The sequence below is a fragment of the Dama dama genome, chromosome 3, assembly GCF_033118175.1.
Source record: "Dama dama isolate Ldn47 chromosome 3, ASM3311817v1, whole genome shotgun sequence".
NCBI classification, from domain to species: Eukaryota; Metazoa; Chordata; class Mammalia; order Artiodactyla; family Cervidae; genus Dama; species Dama dama.
Genome location: NC_083683.1, coordinates 34,904,194 through 34,928,540, shown reverse-complemented (window position 1 = coordinate 34,928,540; position 24,347 = coordinate 34,904,194).

Here is a 24,347-nt window from a genome sequence, read left to right as displayed (position 1 = left end):
AAATGAAAATCTTTTCAGCATATGGTGCTAGAAAAAATAGATATCCATATGAAAAGAATATACAAAAGTTTAAGTCACACTATTTGCAAAAATTCATTTGAGATGGATCATAGACCTAAAATGTAAAAGCTAACATTATAAAAATTTTATAAGGAAATATAACAAAATACATTTGTGACCTGGGGGTAGACAAAGATTTCTAAGAAAAGGCAGTAATAACCATAAGACAAAAAAATGACAGCTTAGAACCAATCAAGATAATAATTTCTACCATGAAAATGTATCATGAAGAAAATAGACAAGATACATAATGTGAAAAAAGTATTTATAAAACTTATGTCTACTAAAGAACTGGTATCCTTTATTATAAACATAGATATGACCATATCAAGAGTATGGTGGTTTTCTTTGCAGTTAACTGATAGGAATTTAATGAGAAACAGTAGCCAGGTCAGCCTTGGTCTAAGGAGGTTCAGATTGTTGAGCCCATGCATAGCCTCTATCCTTGTCATCATGACCACTTTTTCTCTGAGTTCATTGAGCAACCACTGAGGTGGTTGGGGAAAGGAGGCATCTAGCCAAGAAGCAAGACTACAGTGGTGAGAGCAAGTAAGAGACAGAACTGTTTAGATTGCTTCATTTCCTCCATTAGAATATCAAGAGCTTGAAGGACGTGTCTCACAGAGCCCTCCTGTAGTACAGAAACACTTCCTACCCAGTAACAGAAAAGCAGCCAAGCTTGCTGATACTCAAAGGCAGAAGGGGGAGATGACATAGGGAAGGGAAAACAAACAAAAAAAAAGTCATTTTTTCTGGCCCCAGGGGAGAAAAGGAGACAGCAAGAAAGAAAGGTAAGCATGAGCTGAGTGTATGACAACCTCCTCTGGTCCAACATCTTCTGACTTAGTTTAAGAAAGAGGATTAGGTGATTTAGAAAAGTGAAGGCAACATGGGGGTCAGGAGAGGATAGTGTTCCTCAACCTCTTAAGTTATAGAAAGAGTTTACCTTGGGTAATGCTCTTGTAAGAAATGTATAATGCTCTTGTGGGAAATGGCAACCCACTCTGGTATTCTTGCCTAGAGAATTCCATGGACAGAGGAGCCTGGTGGGCTACAGTCCATGGGGTTGCAAAGAGTCAGACACAACCGAGCAACTAACACTTTGATGGGCTTCTCTGGCGGCTCAGTGGGAAAGAATCCGCCTGCAATGCAGGAGACTCAGGAGATGCAAATTCAGTCCCCAGGTCAGGAAAATCCTCTGGAGGAGGGCATGGCAACACATTCCAGTATTCTTGCCTGGAGAATCCCATAGAGAAACCTGAAACCTACAGTTCAGAGGGTCGCAAAGTGTTGGACATGAAGTGACAGCCCAATCCTCTTGTACTACTCTGGGGCTGGGCCATACTTACTTGATGTTCTATGAGATAGGTGAGATAGGGGTCTTAGGAATTAACTTTCTCAAACCTATCCACCTTGAGTGACATGGGTGAGCATTCACAGAGGGTTTGCCACGGAGCCAGTTGGAAGGAGCACAGTGATTCCTGGCAGAGGCTTAGGGTTGAGAGACAGAGGACATGGAAGCACCTCTTGATTCTGCAGCCGGAAGGAGATGAAGTCAGCTAGGCAATGCCATTCAAAATCTGGCCAAGACAAGAGGTGCCAGTTTACAAGTTATAATACATTAGTTACAGACCAGAAATGGAGACTGCTCTGAGACCAAAGGTAACCAGGCATGCCCCACAGCTATTCTGTCTTCCTTTTCAACACAATCTTGGGAATTCCTTACACTTTTCCTTGGTTAGAATACTCATTTCCTGAATCCCATATTTCTTTGTTTTCATCCTCAAAATTTTCTGGAGCCTAGTAATTTCCTGAAGAGGCATGTTTGGGAGGAAAAGACTCTGAGAAATTGGGCACCTGAAAATGTCTTTATTATATATATATCCCTCAATTAACAGTTTTAGTTTATTTCTGAAGACCCTGTTGCTAAGTAAACTGTTATTAAATGAAAAACTAGTCCCATTAATTTAATGGGGGAAGCAATGATACATTCTTTCCCAATCCCAAATACACATATTATTTTCACAGATAGAAAAATATATCAACTGGGCATTGAAAATGTTTCATTTCAGCTCAGTTCAGTCGCTTAGTCTTGTCCTACTCTTTGCGACCCCATGGACTGCTGCTCACCAGACCTCCCTGTCCATCACCAACTCCTGGAGTTTACCCAAACTCATGTCCATTGAGTTGGTGATGCCATTCAACCATCTCATCTTCTGTCGTCCCCTTCTCCTCATGCCTTCAATCTTTCCCAGCATCAGGGGCTTTTTCCAATGAGTCAGCTCTTCACATCAGGTGGCCAAAGTATTGGAGTTTCATCTTCAACATCAGTCCTTCCAATGAACACTCAGGACTGATCTCCTTTATGATGGACTGGTTGGATCTCTTTGCAGTTCAAGGGACTCTCAAGAGTCTTCTCCAACACCGCAGTTCAAAAGCATCCATTTTTCAGTTCTCGGCTTTCTTTTTACTCCAACTCTCACATCCATACATGACTACTGGAAAAACCGTAACTTTGTCTAGACGGACATTTGTTGGCAAAGTAATGTCTCTGCCTTTGAATATGTTGTCTAGGTTGTTTGTAACTTTCCTTCCAAAGAGTAAGTGTCTTTTAATTTCATGGTTGCAATCACCATCTGCAGTGATTTTAGAGCCCCCCAAAATAAAGTCTGCCGCTATTTCCCCGTCTATTTGCCATGAAATAATGGGACCAGATGCCACGATCTTAGTTTTCTGAATGTTGAGCTTTAAGCCAACTTTTTCACTCTCCTCTTTCACTTTCATCAAGAGGCTTTTTAGTTCCTCTTCACTTTCTGCCATGAGGGTGGTGTCGTCTGCATATCTGAGGTTATTAATATTTCTCCCGGCAATCTTGATTCCAGCTTTGTTCTTCCTTCAGCCCAGCGTTTCTCATGATGTACTCTGCATACGAGCTAAATAAGCAAGGTGATGATATGCAAATGTTTATATAAAAATATAAAAATGTTTATATAACTAAATATAATAATTTTAAAGTGAATAAATGCAAAGTGTAGCACAATAAATACTTATTGTACTCACCAAGGCATGAAAAGTAGATTTGATGGTGGGTTATGGCTGGTGGAAGAAAGTACAAGGAAGAAATTCTTTGAGACTTTGGTAAAATAAAGCTATGTATAAGAGCACTTTGAAATACATTAACATAATATAACATAATATACATGCTCTGAAGGGTCATAGAAAATCTCCTCTTTGTCCTTCTTGGCTGTTTACTTATATTTAAGAATGAAGTCCTAAAATGCTGATAGGGGTGAGATGCATTGATTGGGGGATTATGACCATGTGGTGATTGTGTATGCTTGTTTTAGGATCCTCAAACTATAGAATCTGTGGCACTTTTAGACTGGTTTGTTTCCTCGGAAAGTACTCCTCCAATCTTTGACTAAGGAATTCATATGATAAATGGCATAGGCTTAGCTGTCAGTATTATTTAAGTTAAATATAGGAAGAGGGTTGGGATCTCATAGTTCACTCTTTCAATTAATCATCAAGTCTTTAATATATGTCTCCAAGTATAGTGCCAGTTGGATTCAATTTCTCCAGAAAACAAATTTCTTTTTAAATGACAGGATGCAGGAAAGTAGACACTAGCAAAAGGTAAGGATGGAATCAAGATGCCTAAATACCTCTTAAAGAGACTTTCAATCTTTCTATTTTCCTGGGTAACTAATGTCTATGACTCCTGAATCTTTATGGTGCTATGACACTGCTGTTGTGTCTTGTGACATCTCTCTTTAAAAAAAAAAAAAAAAAAATTTCTGTTTTTTTTCTTCAATTAAATCAGTTACCAATTCATCCATCAGATTTCCATCTTCGAAAATTTGTTGATGTGCAATATTTTATGTTCCATTATCTCCCATTCCTTTTGCCCCTTCTAATTCACACATTGTTATTCCTTTACAATAGTTTTGGAAACAGAGAGAGCAAACAGGAATTCATCTGTAATCTTTAAGAAGACATTTTCTTCTCACTCTTTTTCTCAGACTCAGTAAAAATTTGCTCATATCAAATGACTTTGAGTTAAAATTTCAACAGAGATGGAACAGTAAATGTGACAGACTAAAGTGACAAAAAATTAGAACCTAAGAAGTGTTCTAGTTGGCCTGAAAGTGAAATGTGGAATAACATGTTATTAGGAGTTCCAGTATTATTAAGTGATACCACACTGATTAACATGTAGAAGGAAAAACTTCAGATCCAAGTAAGTAAAAAAAAGTGAAAGTCGCTCAATCATGTCTGACTCTTTGCAACCCCATGGACAATAGCCCACCAGTCTCCATTGTCCATGGAATTCTTCAGGCAAGAATACTGGAGTGGGTAGCCATTCCCTTCTCCAGGGGATCGTCTCAACCCAAGGACTGAACCTGGGTATCCTGCATTCCATCTGGGCTCTGCCATTTATTAACTGTGGGACCTAGAGAACGTTGCCTTGGTTTCCTCCTTTATAAAGTGAGGATAACTAATGCCTTCTCGATAAGTTTTTTTTATAATATCAAGTGCTTAACTGAATACCTCACTCAAACACAGTGCTCTATGGTAGTTATTAAATTTGGCTACCCATCATAATATTTTGTACTCCTGAAGAGTTTTACATTTTACAGCACCATTATTCTCATTGTTTTATAGAGGATATATATGGTATATACAGTATATGCACACCATATACTATATTATGTGGCATACAGTACAGGTGAGCAATTTGAGAGGCACTAGTGTTCCTGCCTGGCGAATCCCAGGGACAGCGGAGCCTGGTGGGCGGCTGTCTCTGGGGTCGCACAGAGTCGGACACGACTGAAGCGACTTAGCAGCAGCAGCAGCAAGAGACATAAAGCAGGACTGGAATCTAAAGCTCCACCTTTGAAGCCACCTTTTCCTATCCTACTCTACCTGCCAATGACATTGTAAATATATTTCTATAGTGCTAGCGGATCTATGCCAAAAGAAAAAAACACAATAAAACTCATAGTCGAGATAAACTTTTGATTGCTACGAAGTGCTGACATTATAAACTGACGCTTCACCTGGCTTTTCCATTGACTGTATTCTCTCCTTCTCTGTGATCTTCTTTGGGCTTTTAGCCTAAGGATATCTTCATAACTACAGGCAAACTTCCACAAGAGTCCTTGACCATGAATAACACGTGTAGTATCATGTTCAGGTATTTGCTTGAGGTCCCTATGGGTGTCAAATCTAGCAAAGAAACCCTGGAACAATACATCTACTGGTCCTTCACTAAAATCAACTGTGCTGAAGTTCTAAATCTAAAACTTGAACACCAAAAGGAAAATTATAAATATTAAAACCACTTTTTATCATTATCCAAACCAGTTAAATTCCCTTTAATCCAGGGAATAGAACTGTAGTATCTATGCCTGACTATCCTCTATACCATCATGGAGTTACTAAAATAGTTATCTTATGCAAAACCCTTTTTTAAAAATTGGTTTCTCTTTTCTTCTTTAATTAAATTAATTAATTTTTGGCTGCACTCGGTCTTTGTTGCTGCATGGGCTTTTCTCTAGTTGAAGTGAGTCAGGTCTACTCTTTAGTTGCAACTATTCTGGAGTGCAGGCCTCTCGCTGCAGTGGTTTCTCTTATTTCAGGCTTCAAGGGTGAAAGCTTTGAAACAAGGCTTCACCCTGAAGTCTAGGGTGTCCAGGCCTCAGTAGTTGTGGTGTGTGGGCTCAGCAGTTGCAGTTCCTGGACTCTAGAATGCTGGCTCAATATTAATAGCTGTGGCACACAAGCTTAGTTGCTCTGTGGCATAGGAGCTCTCTGGACCAGGGATCAAAGCTGTGTCTCCTACATTAGTACACAGATTCTTTATCGCTGAGCCACGAGGGAGACACCCTCAAAACCTTTTTTTCTTTTTTAAAAAAAGAAAACAAAAACTCTAGGTTGAGCATGGCAACAGACAGGATTAAAATGTCAAAATAATTTTTTCAAATAAATTATACTGAAATTTTCAGTGAGAGGAAGAGAGAGGAGCTCTGCACATGCATGAAACACTACCTAAATTAATAATATTGCATGCAAACACAAGCACTTTTTGTCCTATTTTAACAACTTTCAATAGTTTGATTCATCCATACTTATTCTTTTGACACCTTCAATTAATATTCAGATTTATAGCCTGAAAATTTCTTCTGGGCATAGAGAAATCTTCTTTTGTCTATTCGAAGACAGGGAAATAGATTTTCCACCTCATTATCTTTAATTATATAGTTTGTCTTCTCAGTTATTTGCAGGGAGAAAATGACTACAAGGCAGTTACTTATAAGAGAGTCTTTAAAGACTTTAAGGAAAGGCATCAGGTTTGAGAGTGAGTTTAGTATTTTTTAAGGCCAGAAACAGACTGAAGATTTTTTTTTTTCCTAGCACAGTAAACTATAATTTTTAAAATTTCATGTGTGAAAACTAAGTTGGCATCTTACAGATTTGGGGGCCCAGTATAATCACATGAATTTTTCAAAAATGGAGAATTTTCTTGGCTGTGATGAGAGAGATGCGACAGGAGGATCAGTGAAATGCAACATGGGAAGGACTTAATAACAACATGACTGGCTTTGGGGATGGAGGAAGGGGAGCACAAGTCAAGGAATGAAGTGACCTCTAAAATCTGGAAAAACAAAGAAATGAATTCTCCTCTAGAATCCCCAGACAGGAACATAGCTCTGCCAACACCTTGATTTTAGCCTAGTGAGACATAGGCTTCTGTTTGATTTCTGATCCACAGAACTGCAAGACAATGAATTTCTGTAGTTTTATGTTATTACGTTGGTGGTAATATGTTATGGCAGCAATAGAAAACTAACAATCACTAATACATTTTATAATCTATGTACTTCTTTAGAGTTCCAACTGTGTTAAAATAGAAATTGTCTTGGTAAAAAGATTTCCAATACCAGAAAGAGTAAGTAATTAAACATTTTCAAAATATGACAGGTCTAGGAGTGAATAGCTTTATACACAAAGTCTTTGCTCACAAGAAGGCATACAGTTATCTTCATGACAAGTAAGTGCTAAAACTCAAAAATAACTAAGTTATGGGGAGTTAATGTACAGCTTGAAGACTATAGTTAAAAGTATTATATTGCATACTTGAAAGTTGCTAAGAGAGTAGATTTTTAAAGTTCTCATGACAAGAAAAATTTGTAACTATGTGAACTGAAGGATGTTAACTAAATTTATTGTGGTAATCATTTCACAACATATTCAGATATCAAATCATTATATTGAACATCTTTGTTGTCGCTGTTGTTCAGTCACCAACTTGTGCCCCCGTGAACTGCAGCACGTCAGGCTTCTCTGTCCTTCACTATCTCCCAGAGTTTGCTCAAACTCATGTCCATTGAGTCAGTGATGTCATCCAATTAAAATGTCCATCCTCTGTCCACCCCTTTCTCCTGCCCTCAATCTTTCCCAGCATTAGGGTCTTTTCCAATGAGTCAGTTCTTTGCATCAGGTGGCCAAAGTCCTGGAGCTTCAGCTTCAGCATCAGTCCTTCCAGTGAAATTCAGGGTTGGTTTCCTTTAGGATTGACTGGTTTGATCTACTTGTTTTCCAAGGGACTGTCAAGGGTCTTCTCCAGCACCACAATTCAGAAGCATCAGTTTTTCAGTGCTCAACCTTCTTTATGTTCTTACTCTCACATCCGTACATGACTACTGGAAAAACTATAGCTTTGATTACACAGACCTTTGTCAGCAAAGTGATGTCTCTGCTTTTTAATATACCTTTTAATATACGGCCTAGGTTTGTCACAGCTTTTCTTCCAAGGGGCAAGTGTGTTTTAATTGTATACTGTAAACTAATACAATGTTATATGCCCATTATATATCAATAAACCTGGAAAAATATAAAAATTCAAAAGAAAAAGTGCTTTCATAATGCCAAAAAATTAATCTTATATAAATTGTAAAATAATATGCAATATCTCTTGTCACAAAGGAACTACTAGACTAATTTCCTTTACTAATTCTAAGATTCTATACTAGTCATGCTTAAGTCCCAAGTGATGAAATATTTTTTATCAAGGCTTAAATAAATGATTTAATTAAAGCTGTTTGTGACATGTAGTAGATACATCTCAATTCCAGGACTTTTGTGTATGAATAAAACCAAATATCAAGATTCACACATGTTGAAGAAACCCATCAACATCTGGAAATTAAGATCATGGAAGAGATAGTATAATGACAACAAAGGAATGAAGAATTAATCTGCTGGGAATGTTTGCTTTCTGGAAACTAAAGGCAATTTTCCTCCAAAGTGAGATATGTTTTGAATACAAAAACAGAATAGAACAAAACAAGTTAACATAACCAAAGTGAAACATCTATAAACTTATAAAACAATATTTTTATCATAATATTACACTTGTTAGCATATTTAATTAGAACTCCAGAATAAGGCACCAAGATATTTAGATCTCCAGTGTACAGAGCACTCTGCTAGGTATTGTGCTTGATTTAGAAAATCTAGTCTCTGACGTTAAGGAAGGAGTCAAGAGAAGAGCAAGCAAAATGACAGAGAATTACTGCATGGCTCTTATTAAGAAGTATATGTTATTAAAATCATGTAGAAGACTGATAAGAGTAAAACAAGAGATAGGGAAGACAAGAGATAGGCAGCCATACCCAGAAGTAAATTGGGTTGCCAGGTTCATGATGCAAATGGATATGTGCTGAGAAAGCCACTTTTAGAGAAAAAATATTTTCCCTGCCAGCATTCTGCATACATGTGTATGTGCTAATTCACTTCAGTCATGTGCAACTCTTTGCAACCCTATGGACCATAGACTGCCAGGTTTCTCTGTCCATGGGGGATTCTCCAGGCAAGAATACTGGAGTGGGCTGTCATGCCCTCCTCTAAGGGATCTTCTAGACCCAGGGATTGAACCCATGTCTCTTAGGTCTCCTGCATTTGTAAGCGGGTTCTTTACCTATAGCACCACCTGGGAAGCCCTCCCAGCCCTCTAAGATGACTTAAACTTTTATCATTAATCTGACCCATTAGCTATTCATTTAACCAGAACATACTTATTGAATACCACACACCAAGTTGCATGGGTACCAGTGCAAGTATTTTCTTTTCTTCCTCATTTCTTTCAGTTTTGGGTCATTTTAAAGATGATTGTTTCCTGAAAGAGTAACATAGAAAGTCATTAACAGATGGTAACACAAAATTATTACTTGTAAGTTCCTTTCCTTCCTCACCCCTAACTTCACTGAATTAAAGTTAGTTTTTAGGTATGTTCCAACTATCTATTTTCTACATTATTGCTAGAGATAGTCTAAAATCATAACTCTCATCATATTCTCATATTTACTATTAAGTGATCAATTCTTCAGGCCCTAAAAGGGCCCTAATAGCTGAAGTGAAACTAAGAAAAGTTTTGACAGTGCTGGGGAAGAATTCAGGAAATGACTAGCACTCGATCACTTTTATGATTCTGGTAAAAGAGATAATAGGTAATAATACAAAGGATAATGAGTGGATGAACATATTTTTTAAAGGTATCAGTTTTGGTAAAGAAAGATAAGAGTTTAGTATTTGATATTAGTATGATTGATCTATAGAAAATTATTGAGAATTTGGAACTTAGGGTAAGCATTTAGCAATTAATCCACGCAAAGCTGACAGTTCATCATGAGAAAGGAGGAGTTTCTGAAAATAATAAATGTTAAGGGAAAGGAGGAAAGACTAATAAGACATTAATTCCTGAGAATTCCTAAAGGATCATAGGGGAAAAAAGGAATCAGAGAAAGAGTATTCAAGGAAAAACTGATAGAAGAAATGAATGCTATAAATTTTGCATTAAGGCTTTAAGAAATTCTATTTTATTTGCAGTCAGAGAGTTTATGTATGGGATGTTGTAACTAAAATAAAGTGTTCTGTGAAATTCTTTCTGATTCTCCTTTGGGTCAGGTAGGTTTTGATATTAAGCAGGCTAAATGGTTCCAATTCTTCTTTTCTGAGAATTAAATAAACCAGAGCAGCTTTTTGGACTGTTTATAAAAGAAGGAAAGGAGCTGCCAAGATACAGTTAATAATATTGTATATCTTTGAATTTGTCATGGAGGAACTTTTAACAAGCCTTAGCATGACATCTTATTTTGGCATAACCCAGCCAGATTACTTCCCAAATTTCTTATTCTTAAAACGGCTCATTAGTGTAAGCTGGTAGCCAAAATACAGCAATAGCACAGAAACATTGCTTATTCAGTCACAGTTGCTTTAAGTGATTTTACTTACTGACTCATTAAAATGAACTATGATAATCCAATCTTTTTATTTACAATTCGTAGATAAAGGCTAAAGGTGTTTTAGCCTCATAACTATATATAGAATTGACTACAAAAACAAAACAATCATTTTGTGATGTTATCCATAAACCCTGCAAGAAAAGACAGGAATCAAGGAAAGAAAAAGCAAAAGAAGAAGAAAGTTTATATAGTCCTGCAATTCTTAATTTCCCATTATCAAAGTGTTTCAGAGGTTGGTATACCCAGGGAGGGCATATACTGCCAACCTCTTGTCCGTTGCTCACTGTCATTGATCACTCTCCTCCTTTCTGCTGAACAGGGATGAACCAGCGTAGGATTCTAGGCAGCCACTATCAACTGATCTGAGTTAGCATACTACTTGAAAACAAATTGCCATTCTCACAACATACAAAAATTATCCAGGAAAAGACTGATTCAGTTCAGTTGAGTCGCTCAGTTGTGTCTGACTCTTTGTGATCCCATGGACTGCAGCATGCCAGGCCTCCCTGTCCATCACCAACTCCTAGAGTTTATTCAAACTCATGTCCAGTGAGTCAGTGATGCCATCCAACCATCTTATCCTCTGTCATCCCCTTCTCCTCCTGCCTCAATCTTTCCCAGCATCAGGGTCTTTGTAAATGAGTCAGCTCTTTGCATCAGGTGGCCAAAGTATTGGAGTTTCATCTTCAACATCAGTCCTTCCAATGAATATTCAGGACTGATTTCCTTTAGGATGGACTGGTTCGATCTCCTTGCAGTCCAAGGGACTCTTAAGAGTCTTCTGCAACACCACAGTTCAAAAGCATCAATTCTTCGGCACTCAGCTTTCTTTATAGTCCAACTCTCACATCCATACACAACTACTGGAAAAATGGTATCTTTGACTAGACGGACTTTTGTTGGCAAAGTAATGTCTCTGCTTTTTAATATGCTGTCTAGTTTGGTCATAACTTTTCTTCCAAGGAGTAGGTGTCTTTTAATTTTGTGACCGCAGTCACCATCTGCAGTGATTTTGGAGCCCCCCCAAATAAAGTCTGTCACTGTTTCCATTGTTTCCCCATCTATTTGCCATGAAGTGATGGGACCAGATGCCATGATCTTAGTTTTCTGAATGTTGAGTTCTAAGCCAACTTTTTCACTCTCTTTCACTTTCATCAAGAGGGATTATTTTAATGCATTTTTGGGATAGTATATGATCATAGTTTCATGAATCCTTAACCAAGAAGGACATACAATGATCTCTCCTATCGATCTATCATCTAGTCATTCACCCATCCTTCAATCAAGCAATCTTTTTGTTCACATCCCCTTAGTAGAGGCTCCTGTGAGTTATTGCTTTAGAAAGAGCTTAAAATTGTCATTTTGAGTTTCACTCAAATTATTAATTATACTGCATGAACTCTATTTAGATGCAAAGAATTCCTAATTACACTTGTGATGGTCTTATATTGGCTTTATTGTGAATTTTTAAGAGAAATCTCTGCTTTATTTCATCTAATCTGCAGCATCCTCTAGGGCCAACTCTTTCAATTCCTAAGACATAAGGAAAGCACAGCTATCATGTATGCGCTTGTATTTACCTGGAATGTTGCAAACATGTGATTTGCAGTAACAGGAACTAGGAAGACAATAGGCAAGTCACTTAAAAATATGCCATGAGAGCAAGGCTAAATGATCACTTACTCTTCTTAGGAGAGAAAGAAAGCCTTGATAGAAGAGGTGATGTTTTCCAGAAAAATAAGGTTAGAGGTCCTTCAGTGGAAGGGGGGAAAAAGGGGGGGGGGTTTGATAGTTGTTGTCAAAAGTATTCAGAGGACCCATGGGATACAGAGGTGAATAATGAATCAATCTCTTATGTAAGACCAGATGTGAAATAACTTTAGGTTCCAAGATAAAGTGTTTGGATTTTTATGCAGTAAATGAGTCAGTAGAGATTTGCTAAACTGGGCAGTAAGTTCATACTCAGATTTGGAGTGGAGGTGAGAGTAACCTTATTCTTTTATCAAATTTGGCTTTTCTTCTTTTATTCTTATCAGAAAAGAATATTTATGTTTAAACTTATAAATATAGATAAGTATAATAAAATCACAGAAAATAAAAATCAACTACAATCCCATCCACTCAGAGATGAATCTCTGTTAATATTTTGTCAGCTAATATAAAGTACTTTCCCCCATGAATTAGGATAAATATAAATATCCATGTGATATATTTAATAGTAATTATAATATAATTAAATATAATTATATCTTTTAAATAATATTTATATTTAAATATGTCTTTTAATGAATCTTATTATATATAGCTTTTTTTAGTCTACTTTTGTCCACGTAATACTGTAAACATCTTACCACTAAAGTAACATTATTTTCAATTTTTCAGTTACCATAAATAATACTGAAATGGTGGTTCTCTGTATTTATATTCTTATATATCTATTTCTCTAGTACTAATTCACAGAAATGAAACTGGTGGATCAAAGAGCATGCATATTTTAAACCTTATGCTCCCGTTTTCTATTTATTCCCTCTAAAAGGCTGTGTCCATTTACATTTCTAATAGCATTTATGGGAATGTATGTTCCTCCCATGTCTGCTGTTATCTGGTGTTAACATTTCTTAAACACTCGCTCATTTGATTGGGAGGAAAGCCTCACTCTAATTGTTTTTGATACTTGTTGATTGTTCCTGATGTTAAACATTTTTAATATTTGTTTTGCCTTTTGGGGGCATATTATCTATTCATTTTCTACTGGAGGGATTACTATTTTATTTTTTATTTGGAAGAGTGTTTTAAGTATGCAAGTAAACTTTCAACGTTATGTAGTGTATAAATGTATACTATGTAAACATATTATGCTCTATATATGTTTCAAATATTCTTCCACATTTAATTTTTATTTATGATGTTTTTAAAGCATGAAATTTTCACTTTTGGATAATTTTTTAACTTAGTGACTTTATAATCTCAGAAATGAATTTTGAGAAATGATGTGACAGAGGGTTTTAAACATTAATCCCAAAACCATATATTTAAAAATTAGTTTTTCTTATGAAACTTAAATGCCCCCTTTATCACATTTTAGATTATTAAAGTCAGTTTCACAGAGGGTATAAGCACACGGGATTTGTCATCACAGAAAGCCAACTTTTACCATTTTGACCTCTTTAAATCTTAACTTCCATGAGAGGGAAAGATGAAAACAGCACAATAGCAATAGCTTATTACATTAAATTAGATAATGCTGTAAAATACTTAGCACAGTGCTGGGCTCACAATAAGCATCAGTAGTTCACAGTGATGTTACTTTTATATTAGAGTATGATTTTTTATCTTTTATCCTCTTCATTGTTGGTGTATCTATTTTTGCATCAGTGACATAGTTTTGATTATTTTGTTGTATTAAGTCAAATCCTTTTTAACATATAGTAGAGCAATCTTATTCAACCACTCAAAACTATTTGTTGAATGCCTTCTATTTGTCTCAAAAAACCAGGATATGAAGGTATATGGTTTAGCAAATGAGCCCTGGTCCCTGATCAATTAGCCTTCAATCACTTCTTTCTGAGGATTTGACCATGATAAAAGTTTTTAAACTACCGGTACTTTTTATTTGATTCTGAAGATATCTTTGTCCAAAAGCAACATAACTTTAGCAACATATCATTCAAGCTAGTTTATATCTACTGATGGTTAGTTTCATCCATTTTAATATTGAATTTATTAATTGCAGTATCAAAGAATAACTTTTTATAATCTTATGACAATACGCTTGAATATATCTTACAAGATTAGAATACTGTCCTCTTCTTAAGTAAATCATGTTAATATCTAACAAAAATAACACTTTAAATTATTTCACTTGACATGCTACATAAAACAGATGTGTTTGCTGGTAGATTTTTGAAAAGATGAATTGAACATTTGTATTTGTTAATATTTACACTGTATTGTCCAGGAGACAGAAATATAAGCAGAGAATATGCATCATGTTTGAAAAGCAAGGAACTCTGAAAGAAACAGGTCTGGATTTTGAACCCCTTTTTTATTCATTCCCAAGGTGTTTACGGTAAAATTACTGTAATTTTCTTACTGTCGTTATAACAAATTACCACAAAAACTTCATGGTTTAAAACAAATAAACGTATTCTTTCACAGTTCTGGAGGTCAAAAGTCTAAAAGCAAGTTGTTTCTAAGGCTATGTAACTTCTGGATGTTTCTGGGGAGAAGCTCCCTCCTTGCGCATTCCAGTTTCTAAAGGCTGCCTCTCGTGGTCCCTTCCTCCATTCAAAGCACACCACAACAACCTCTTGCATTGTGAGTCTCATTTTTGCTCCTGACATTCTTGCCTCTCTCTCATAAGGACACATGATTATATTGGATCCATCCAGATAAACTAGGCTAATCTTCCACCTAAAGATGCTTAATTTAATCACATCTATAAAAGCTCTCTTGACCATATAAAGTGACATCTTTATACATTCCAGGGATTAGGATACGGGCATCTTTTGGGTGCCATTACTCAGCCTACCACAATCACTATAGTAGGGAATTCATAACTAAATGGAGAAGACACGCAGCTGATCCACACACTTATTTACTCATCTTTAACCTGCTACTTTCATAAAAAAACAGTTCATTGTATGGATACACATTTGGGCAAGTACAAGTTCCTTGAACCCTATATGTGTCCTTCACAGGTAAAATGGAACTAATGCCTACTTACTCAGAGATGTCCTGAGAACTAAATGACATAGTGTTTAAAGAGCTATTCCCATTCTATCATTAAGATTATGTGGGTATTGTGCTAAAAAGTGACCCTTGAGGGCAAAAGGGATAAACTCGGTGCTTTTGTTGCATGTTTGCCGTACACTGAAACTTCATTCCAGTCACACTGAAATTACTTGAATTAACTTCTATGCTTGAAGAGAGAAAGATGTAAATAATAAAAATGTAAATATAATAAAATGTAAAAAATGTAAATAATATATGCCATCCCACCTATCATTCCACTCAATGGGTACATGAAAGAGTGACTGTAGACTACTTGATTCTGCTCTTACTTAGATTCTATTTTCTCATGTCTTCCACAGCATGAGTCTCTTAGGATCAACTGTTTAAATATACACACTCTTTCAGATATCACTGCAGTTATTCATTAAATGTTTGTTTCTAAATCTGAAGTTTAACACAATACCTAACATGTAGTCAGTGTTCAATGTATGACAAGTATTACTATTATGCAAATAAATACTTGTTTAACAAAAAAGTGCTCACCAATAAACTGGCAACATATAAGGAGAGAGAATAGACTAGTGGAAAGAACATATTTCAAAGTCAGATACATCTGAGTTCAAATCCTAAATTTCCCACTAGCTATTTCTTTGGATATTTTACTTAACCTCTCTAAACCTCAATTCTATCATTTTAAAAAGAGATATTGTAATTTGATCTTTTTAGCTGTGAGGATCAAATGAGAAATATACTTAGATGCCTAGAGAAGTTTCTGTCAGTAAAGAGTAATTATTATAACCTAAATAAATATTTTCTTCATCTAAATATACTTAGCAAACAACTTTCTGAATAACAAATATAGCTATCATAGGTGGAAAAAACAGAATTATTTAAATTCTATCTAATCATCTAGATTTCTGAAGTATATGAATTTAAAGGATCTGTGGCCCATTAATGGTTTATTACTAAGTGGATTTTGAGTACTTGTACTGGTGAGGCTATTTAAGGTCACATGCACAATCACCAATGTACCTTCAGTGAAGAGGTTTACAAGAATACAAACAAATACTAGTAGCACAGTTCTTAATGTTAGCAACAGCACAGTCAACCCACGTTCTAGATCTTCTGTGACTGGGATATGCAATAGGCTCTACCGATAAGGGATTTGGTGTTCCTCTCTTCAATTACTGTAGCTTGATTGACTCAACTTCTCTATTTTCACAAAACATTTAATTTGGAAACTACTCAAGCCACCACAAAGGTGCTTGGGTTTCCTCTTACTGAATCACCTTAAAATTATCTCTGATTCACAATAGCCAAGACACAGAAGCAACCTAAATGTCCATTGACACATGAATGGGTAAAGATGTGGTACATATATACAACAGAATACTACTCAGCCATAAAAAAGAATGAAATAATGTCAATGTCCAATCCCTAAACTGTCTGTAAGTGTCAAGGCATTGACTGCTTGTTCCTTTCCCATTTGCTGCTACATGGAATTTTGGGCCTACATTTCTGTGTCTCATCATTCCAGCTGTGCCTTAAGGTAGCAGGTAAAGTGTTGTCTACCTCACAGGCCCTATCCTTTGACCAACACCTCAGTCACCTTTGGCTCCTTAAGATTTTCAATGATTTTCTTCTCAGGAGTGTTCCTACATGGGACCCCACATATAAACTAACCTGGAAGGAGGATAACTAAGGACAAAGGAATAATAATAAAAATAAACACACCAAAAAGAAGAGAGCACTACACAGAGGAGAGAATTATTAAAAGAACATACTTTACAGGATCACAATATGGTTACCTGAGTCCCTGAAATCTTCACAACCTCCCACAGTTACCCTCGTATATTCTGACCCTACGGACATATATTCTAGGAAGGCAGTGTCCTAAGCTGCGGGCTCTGGAGACTTAGCCTGCATGGTAATTAATTAATTTTTCATTTTTAATAATTCTCTGGCCTATAATCAAGTGTTTCCTCTTTTACAGATCTTTATACTTATGTACCCTTCAAATTTTCACTGTGCCTGGTGTTCAGTTTTGTTTGAAAAGAAACACAAAGAATTTTTGGAACCCATGTAGATTCATGAAAGAAGAGTTTTTAGGCAGAGAGAATGGGAAGTGTAAAGGCCCTGGGGTGGGAGTTCAGCAAGCAGGCTGGCTGAGATGGAATGAAATGGATGAAGTGGAGAGAGACAGGAGATTAAGCCAGGAGGAGGGTCATGTGGGACTTTTAAAAGCACATTAATCAGACTTTTTTTTTGGTACAGATTTTTGAAAGAGGATACAAAACTCAGAAAATGTGAAGAAGAATTCCTATATTCCCACCTGTTGAACAATTTTACCAGTTCCAATCTGTCTTTGATTAATGTCAGACTGACTTCGGAAAAACATGCTGCTTTGAAAAAGGTTTTTCTTGGATTACAAAGCATTGAAAATGTATTTAAATATTTAAAAAAACTATGAGTGGATTTTATTTAATTTCGTGTAACAGGAAATCCAATGCAATGGGTTTAAGAACAAAAGGAAAATAATTACTTCATGTGTCTAAAAAATTCAATTTCTGGCTTCTACTGCATCTTGACTAGGTACCAAATGATGTCACCTGGACCCAGATTCTGTTTGCTTCTGTTCATTCATTGTGCTCCTTTACTGTCAGATCTTATGCCCTTCATGCTCTAACTCCAGAATTAGATGGTCTCTCAAGCAAAACTAGTGGAAAAGAGCAAGAGATTTTGGGAAGTTCCAGCATCTCACTAATTTTGACACATACAATTCCTGAACTTATATCTACAAATGGCAATGGTCCAGGGGATTAAATGTACTTAATTCTTTTAGGGTGGCTAAATTTCTCCCTTCCAGCAGAGCATTCCTGAATGAATCTCCAAATGGCAGTACTAGAAAAGAGTGAATTGATGTTGAACAGCAAACACAACCAAAGAAATATCCATTCTTTTGTCTAGTCCATATTCCCATTCAATCATATTAAAAAAAACCCCTGCCTACATAATAAATCTATGCTATGTCCCATCAAAAACACACTCTCCTCTGCCTTCCCAAAGTATTAATAATAACACTTAAAGTCCCATTCATTTACAGCTACAGCTAGAAGTCAAAAATATGTTTAGCGCACAGTCTTCTCAGTCAGACCTGTCTGATTCCTTTGTGCCCAGAGAACTAATGCTAAACAGTACATTTCTGAATCCCTAAACATCTAAAACACACTTTTCCCATAGGCTGTCATTGGACAAGGGGAACAACAAAAAGCAGTTTCTGGTACATAACTTACATTGCATCTTATGTGGAGGATAAGGTAAGGACCCCTCAGTCTAGAAGTGAAATGCAGTTTCTTGGTCAACGAGTCTGGCTGTTCTAGACCTGCTCTCTGAAGGATCTCTGTTTCATTGTTGAGGAGAAAATGGTAAATCACAGGTCAATAAACCACTTCTCCCCTAGTGGAGATAATAGGAAAAAATTATTTTCACCAGATCTCCTTACATACAGGAATTCCCTACCTATAAAATGTTTGAGTAGGATATTTCTGATCCATCTGTTTTTCTTATTGTACGCAAATCTGAAACTTATGGACTTTAACCTATATCTGGTGTTTGCTTATATCTTCTGATATAAAGTTGAGAATAAAGTAAGATTTATGATTTGTATGTGTCTGCTTTGACAATTCAATATATTGAGTAAACACAACTGTCTTCCATGACCACATCTGAGATGCCTCTTGTAATTCTTTGTCAATGTACTTTAACTACAGGTTCTGGAGTTTGAGGATTATTTTAAGGTTTGAGCAACCTCAGCCTCTTGTTTGTAGGGCTTGAGATTTCTCTAATAATAAAATTTATTTAAACTCTTGGTATACTTTTAACTATTTCCATTCACTCTATATGATGGTGTAGTAAACAAAGAGATATCAAGAAGAATCATTCTTTCAAACAGGAAATCACCCTTCTAGAAATTGACCATGGCCACTTTTGTGGCTTGAATTTTGTCCCTCTAAAAATATACTGAAATTATAAATCTCTGTACCTAAGAATGTGACCTTATTTTCAAATATGCGGTCATGCTAAAGTGGGTCTTTAACCCGATACTATAGATTAAAAGGGAAGGAGACAAAGACACACATACACATAGTCACATGGACATAAGATGAGAGAGAGAGAGAGGGGAGAGAGAGAATGCCATGCCATATGAATGTTGGCAGCGATTAAAATGATACATCCACAAGCCAAAGCACATAAAAAAAGACTGCTAACAACTGCCAGAAGCTAGGAGGAAGTTATGAAACAGATTTTCCTTCAGTGCTTCCATAAGAATCAACTCTGTCAACACTGTGATTTCAAATTTCTAGTCTCTCAACTGTGGGACAATGCGTTCTGTTGTTTTCAGCCAGCTAAGTTTGTGCATCTTGTTACAGCAGCCCCGGGGACCTAATGCAACCACAATGCACTGCCACTCCCTTTGACCTTGAGCTGAATGTCCCTTTTCTTAGTATTTGTGCCTCTGGATTGCATCTTCTCAATAGGAGTAATTTGTCCCTACTTCAGGCAATGTTTGGTTAAATGGAAGAACATGAAAGGGACCTGAGATACTAGATTACAATTTCAACTACCATTCTTGGTAAGTCTCCCAGCTCTGATTTTGCTTGAAGTTAATTTTAGTTTGGGGCAGAGAACCTGGAGTGCTAACCCTTGCCAATCCTGCTACTTACTGTATAAGCAGCTATCTCAGGCGTCAGACTGCACGTAGACAGGGTCCTTATACTAAAATAATTCTCAGACCTGGTTGCAGAGAGAATGGATCCACCTTAAGACTTTCTTGTTCTTGTTGACCTTCCTAAAGGTTCTAACAAGTTGATTTTTCAAAACAAAGACTCTTAACATATTGACTTTTCAAAACAAAAATTCTCTTACCTGTTGCCTTGTTCAGCACAAGACACTCAGTTTAGCCAGTTGTCTTACACTTAAAACTGCTAACTTCCAAGACTTGGATGGAAAGTCCCATGCTGCCCTTCATATGACTTCAGGAGCTTGGCCAGACTACATAGAAGGTCTAGCCCCTGTTCCAAAGTTGGCACAACGACTCAGATATAGCTTAAGTTGCTTCCACTTTATTGTCTTTTCAGATGCAGTTTGACCAGGTCTCCAACAAGATCTCTGACCCAGTTTCCTGTCTCTGTGATCTGCCTACTCTCTCCTGACTCCATTCTCCATAGAACCTCTTGTTATGGTGGGAAGGTGGCTGCTACAAATATAAACTTACATTCTCTCTCATTTTAAGTCAATAAAAGCCTCACTTGGAGAAATTTGAGCATTACTTTGCTAGCGTGTGATGAGTGTAATTGTTCTGTAGTTTGAACATTCTTTAGCATTGCCTTTCTTTGGGACTGGAATGAAAACTGACCTTTTCCAGTCCTGTGGCCAGTTAGTTTTCCAAATTTGCTGGCATACTGAGTGCAGCACTTTCACAGCATCATCTTTTAGGATCTGAAATAGCTCATCTGGAATTCCATCACGTCCACTAGCTTCACGCTGCAGGATGTCTGGCTCTAGGTTAGTGATCCCATCATCGTGGTTATCTGGGTCATTAAGATCTTTTTTGTATAGTTCTGTGTATTCTTGTCACCTCTTCTCAATCTCTTCTGCTTCTATTAGGTCCATACCGTTTCTGTCCTTTATTGTGCCTATCTTTGCATGAAATGTTCCCTTGGTATCTCTAATTTTCTTGAAGACATCTCTAGTCTTTCCCATTCTACTGTTTTCCTCTATTTCTTTGCATTGATCACTTAGGAAGGCATTCTTATCTCTCCTTGCTATTCTTTGTAATTTTGCATTCAGATGGATATCTTTCCTATTCTCCTTTGCCATTTGCTTCTCTTCTTTTCTCAGCTATTCGTAAGGCCTCCTCAGACAACCATTTTGCCTTTTTGCATTTCTTTTTCTTGGGGGTTTTGATCACTGCCTCCTGTACAATCTTATGAAACTTCATCCATAGTTCTTCAGACACTCTGTTAGACATAATTCTTTGAATCTATTTGTCACTTCCAATGTATAATCATAAGGGATTTGATTTAGGTCACACCTGAATGGCCGAGTGGTTTTCCCTATGTTCTTCAATTTAAGCCTGAATTTGGCAATGAGTTTGCTGACAATGAGCCATAGTCAGCTCCAGGTCTTGTTTTTGCCAACTGTATAGAGCTTCTCCATCTTCAGCTGCAAATAATATAATCAGTCTGATGTTGGTTTGATCATCTGGTGATGTCCACGTCTCAAGTTGTCTGTTGTGTTGTTGGAAGTGGGTGTTTGCCGATTAGTGCGTTCTCTTGGCAAAACTGTTATTAACCTTTGCCCTGCTTCATTTCATACTCCAAGGCTAAATTTGATACTCCAGGTATCGCTTGACTTCCTACTTCTGTATTCCAGTCCCCTATGATCAAAAGGACTTCTGTTTTTGGTGTTAGTTCTTAGAAGGTCTTGTAGGTCATCATAGAACCATTCAACTTCAGCTTCTTCAGCAGTAGTAGTTGGTGCATAGACGGGTTACTGTGATATTGAATAGTTTGCCTTGGAAACAAACAGAGATCACTCTGCCATTTTGAGATTGCACCCAAGCACTGCACTTTGGACTCTCTTGTTGACTATGATGGCTACTCCATTTCTTCTAAGGGATTCTTGCTCCCAGTAGTAGATATAATGGTATCTGAATTAAATTCGCCCATCCGGTCCACTTTAGTTCACTGATTCCTAAAATGTCCATGTTTACTCTTGCCATCTCCTGTTTGACCACTTCCAATTTACCCTGGTTCATAGACCTAACACTCCAGGTTCCTATACAATCTTGTTCTTTACAGCATCAGGCTTTACTTCCATCACCAGTCATATTCACAACTGGGCGTTGTTGTTGCTTTGGCTCAGCCTCTTCATTCTTTCTGGAGCTATTTCTCCACTCCTCCAGCAGCATACTGGGCACCCTACTGGCCTGGCGAGTTCATCTGTCAGTGTCCTATCTTTTTGCCTTATCATACTGTTCATCTAAACCTAATTAACTGCCAAAGGCTCTGCCTCTAAATACCATCACATTAGAGCTAGGGCTACAACATATGATTTTGGTGTAAACATATTCAGTTCACTGCACAGTGAAAGAAGTCAGACAAATATATATAAATTTTTAAAAAGGTAAACCAATCTATAGAGACAGAGAGCAAATTAGTAGTTTAGGGACAGGGCTAGAAGGGAGGGATGGAACTGGAAAGGGGACAAAGGACATGAGGAAATTTTGAGGGGGTGGCAAATAGGTTCACTATTACAACTGTGGTGATTCTTTCACAGGCATGTTATATTGTCAGTACTTAAATTACCCAATTTAAATATTCTACTTTTCATGAATATTTTGGTTATTTGTCGGGGCCCTAATAATCCTCCTAAGAACCTTCTGGTGGCTGTCTTTTAGTGTGCATTATATGTATTTCTTTTGTCCGTACAACCTGGAGTGGGATTACTAGGTATGGATACTTACATAACCCTGAAAAGTTCCCCCAGGCATCTCAGGGGGCGCAGGGGCAAAGGCGGCACCTGCCAATGCAAGAAACACAAGAGACGTGGGTTCAATCCCCGGGTCAGGAAGATCCCTTGGAGGAGGAAATGGCAACCCATTTCAATATTCTTGCCTGGAAAATTCCATGGACAGATAAACCTGGTGGGCGACAGCCCATGGGGGAGCAGAGTTGGACACGACTGACCAACTGGCAACAAGCACAAAAAGTTCCCCTGGGCTCCGCTGCTCCTGCCTTAACCTGTAGTTCTAGGCATCCACTATAAACTGCTTTACCTGAGATTTCATATAAAGGAAACTGCACGTAATGCACTCTTGTGTGTGGCTTCATCTGTTCAGATTCATCTATGTAGTTATATATGTGACTTTTTTTTTTGTAATTGCTGAAACGTATTTCATTGTTTGAATATTACAACCTATTGATCCATTCTGCTGATGAACATTTAGCTTACTTCCAGTTTTGTGCTGCTATGAATAAAACTCCTATGAACATTTGCACTATGGTCAAAGAACATCATCTCTTAGAATTTACTAAGGGCCTTTGTGGCCTGATAGTCTACTTTTGTACCACACTATTTATTTGCCCTGTCTCCATTACATTTCACTGGAGTGAGCTTTCTTCTGATTACAAGTCAAATTTTTTTGTGTGTATACTTATTTTTAACGTAAGTCCCATAATTATGTTTATTTACCCTGAAAGTGAAAGTCACTCAGTTGTGTCTCTTTGCAACCCCATGGACTATACAGTCCATGGAATTCTCAATGCCGGAATACTGGAGTGGACAGCCTTTTCCCTTCTCCAGGGGATCTTCCCAACTCAAGGATCGAACCCACATTGCAGGTGAGCTGAGCCACAAGGGAAGCCTGAGAATATTGGAGTGGGTAGGTTATCCCTTCTCCAGGGGATGTTCCCAACTCAGGAATCTAACTGGGGTCTCCCGCATTGCAGGTGGACTCTTTACCAACTGACCTATCAGAGAAGCCTTATTTATCCTACTGATGTCTTAAACTTGGACACTGTTTTGAGTATTTGAGTAGATACTAAACCATTAGCAAGATTTCATGTCCCTTTGGATCCTACTTCACTTTTCTGCTTTAAGTTGGATATATTTTTTCTTTATTAGAGTAAACTTATTCAGTAGGCAAAGCTTCCCTGTTGGTTCAGATGGTAAAGCGTCTGCCTGCAATGCAAGAGACCTGGGTTTGATCCCTGGCTCAGGAAGACCCCCTGGAGAAGGGAATAGCAACCCACCCCAGTATTCTTGCCTGGACAGCTTCATGGACAGAGAAGCCTGGTGAGCTACAGTCCACAGGGTTGCAAAGAGCTGGACACAACTGAGTAACATTTAGTAGGCAAGAAATTTGTAAGAGGATGGGGGAATGGAATGCCTGTGGATCTGGGGTTCAGTAGACCACTGGACTCATATGTCAGGTGCTTAGAGGAAATCTGGGCTAGAGATTTGTACATAGCCAAAACCCGGGCTTCCCTTGTAGCTCAGCTGGTAGAGAACCCACTTGCAATGCAGGAGACCTCAGTTTGATTCCTGTGTCGGGAAGATCCCTTGAAGAATGGTTACGCTACCCACTCCACTATTCTTGGATGTCCCTGGTGACTTAGATGATAAAGCATCTGCCTGCAATGTGGGAGGCCTGGGTTTGTATCTGGGTTGATAAGATCCCCT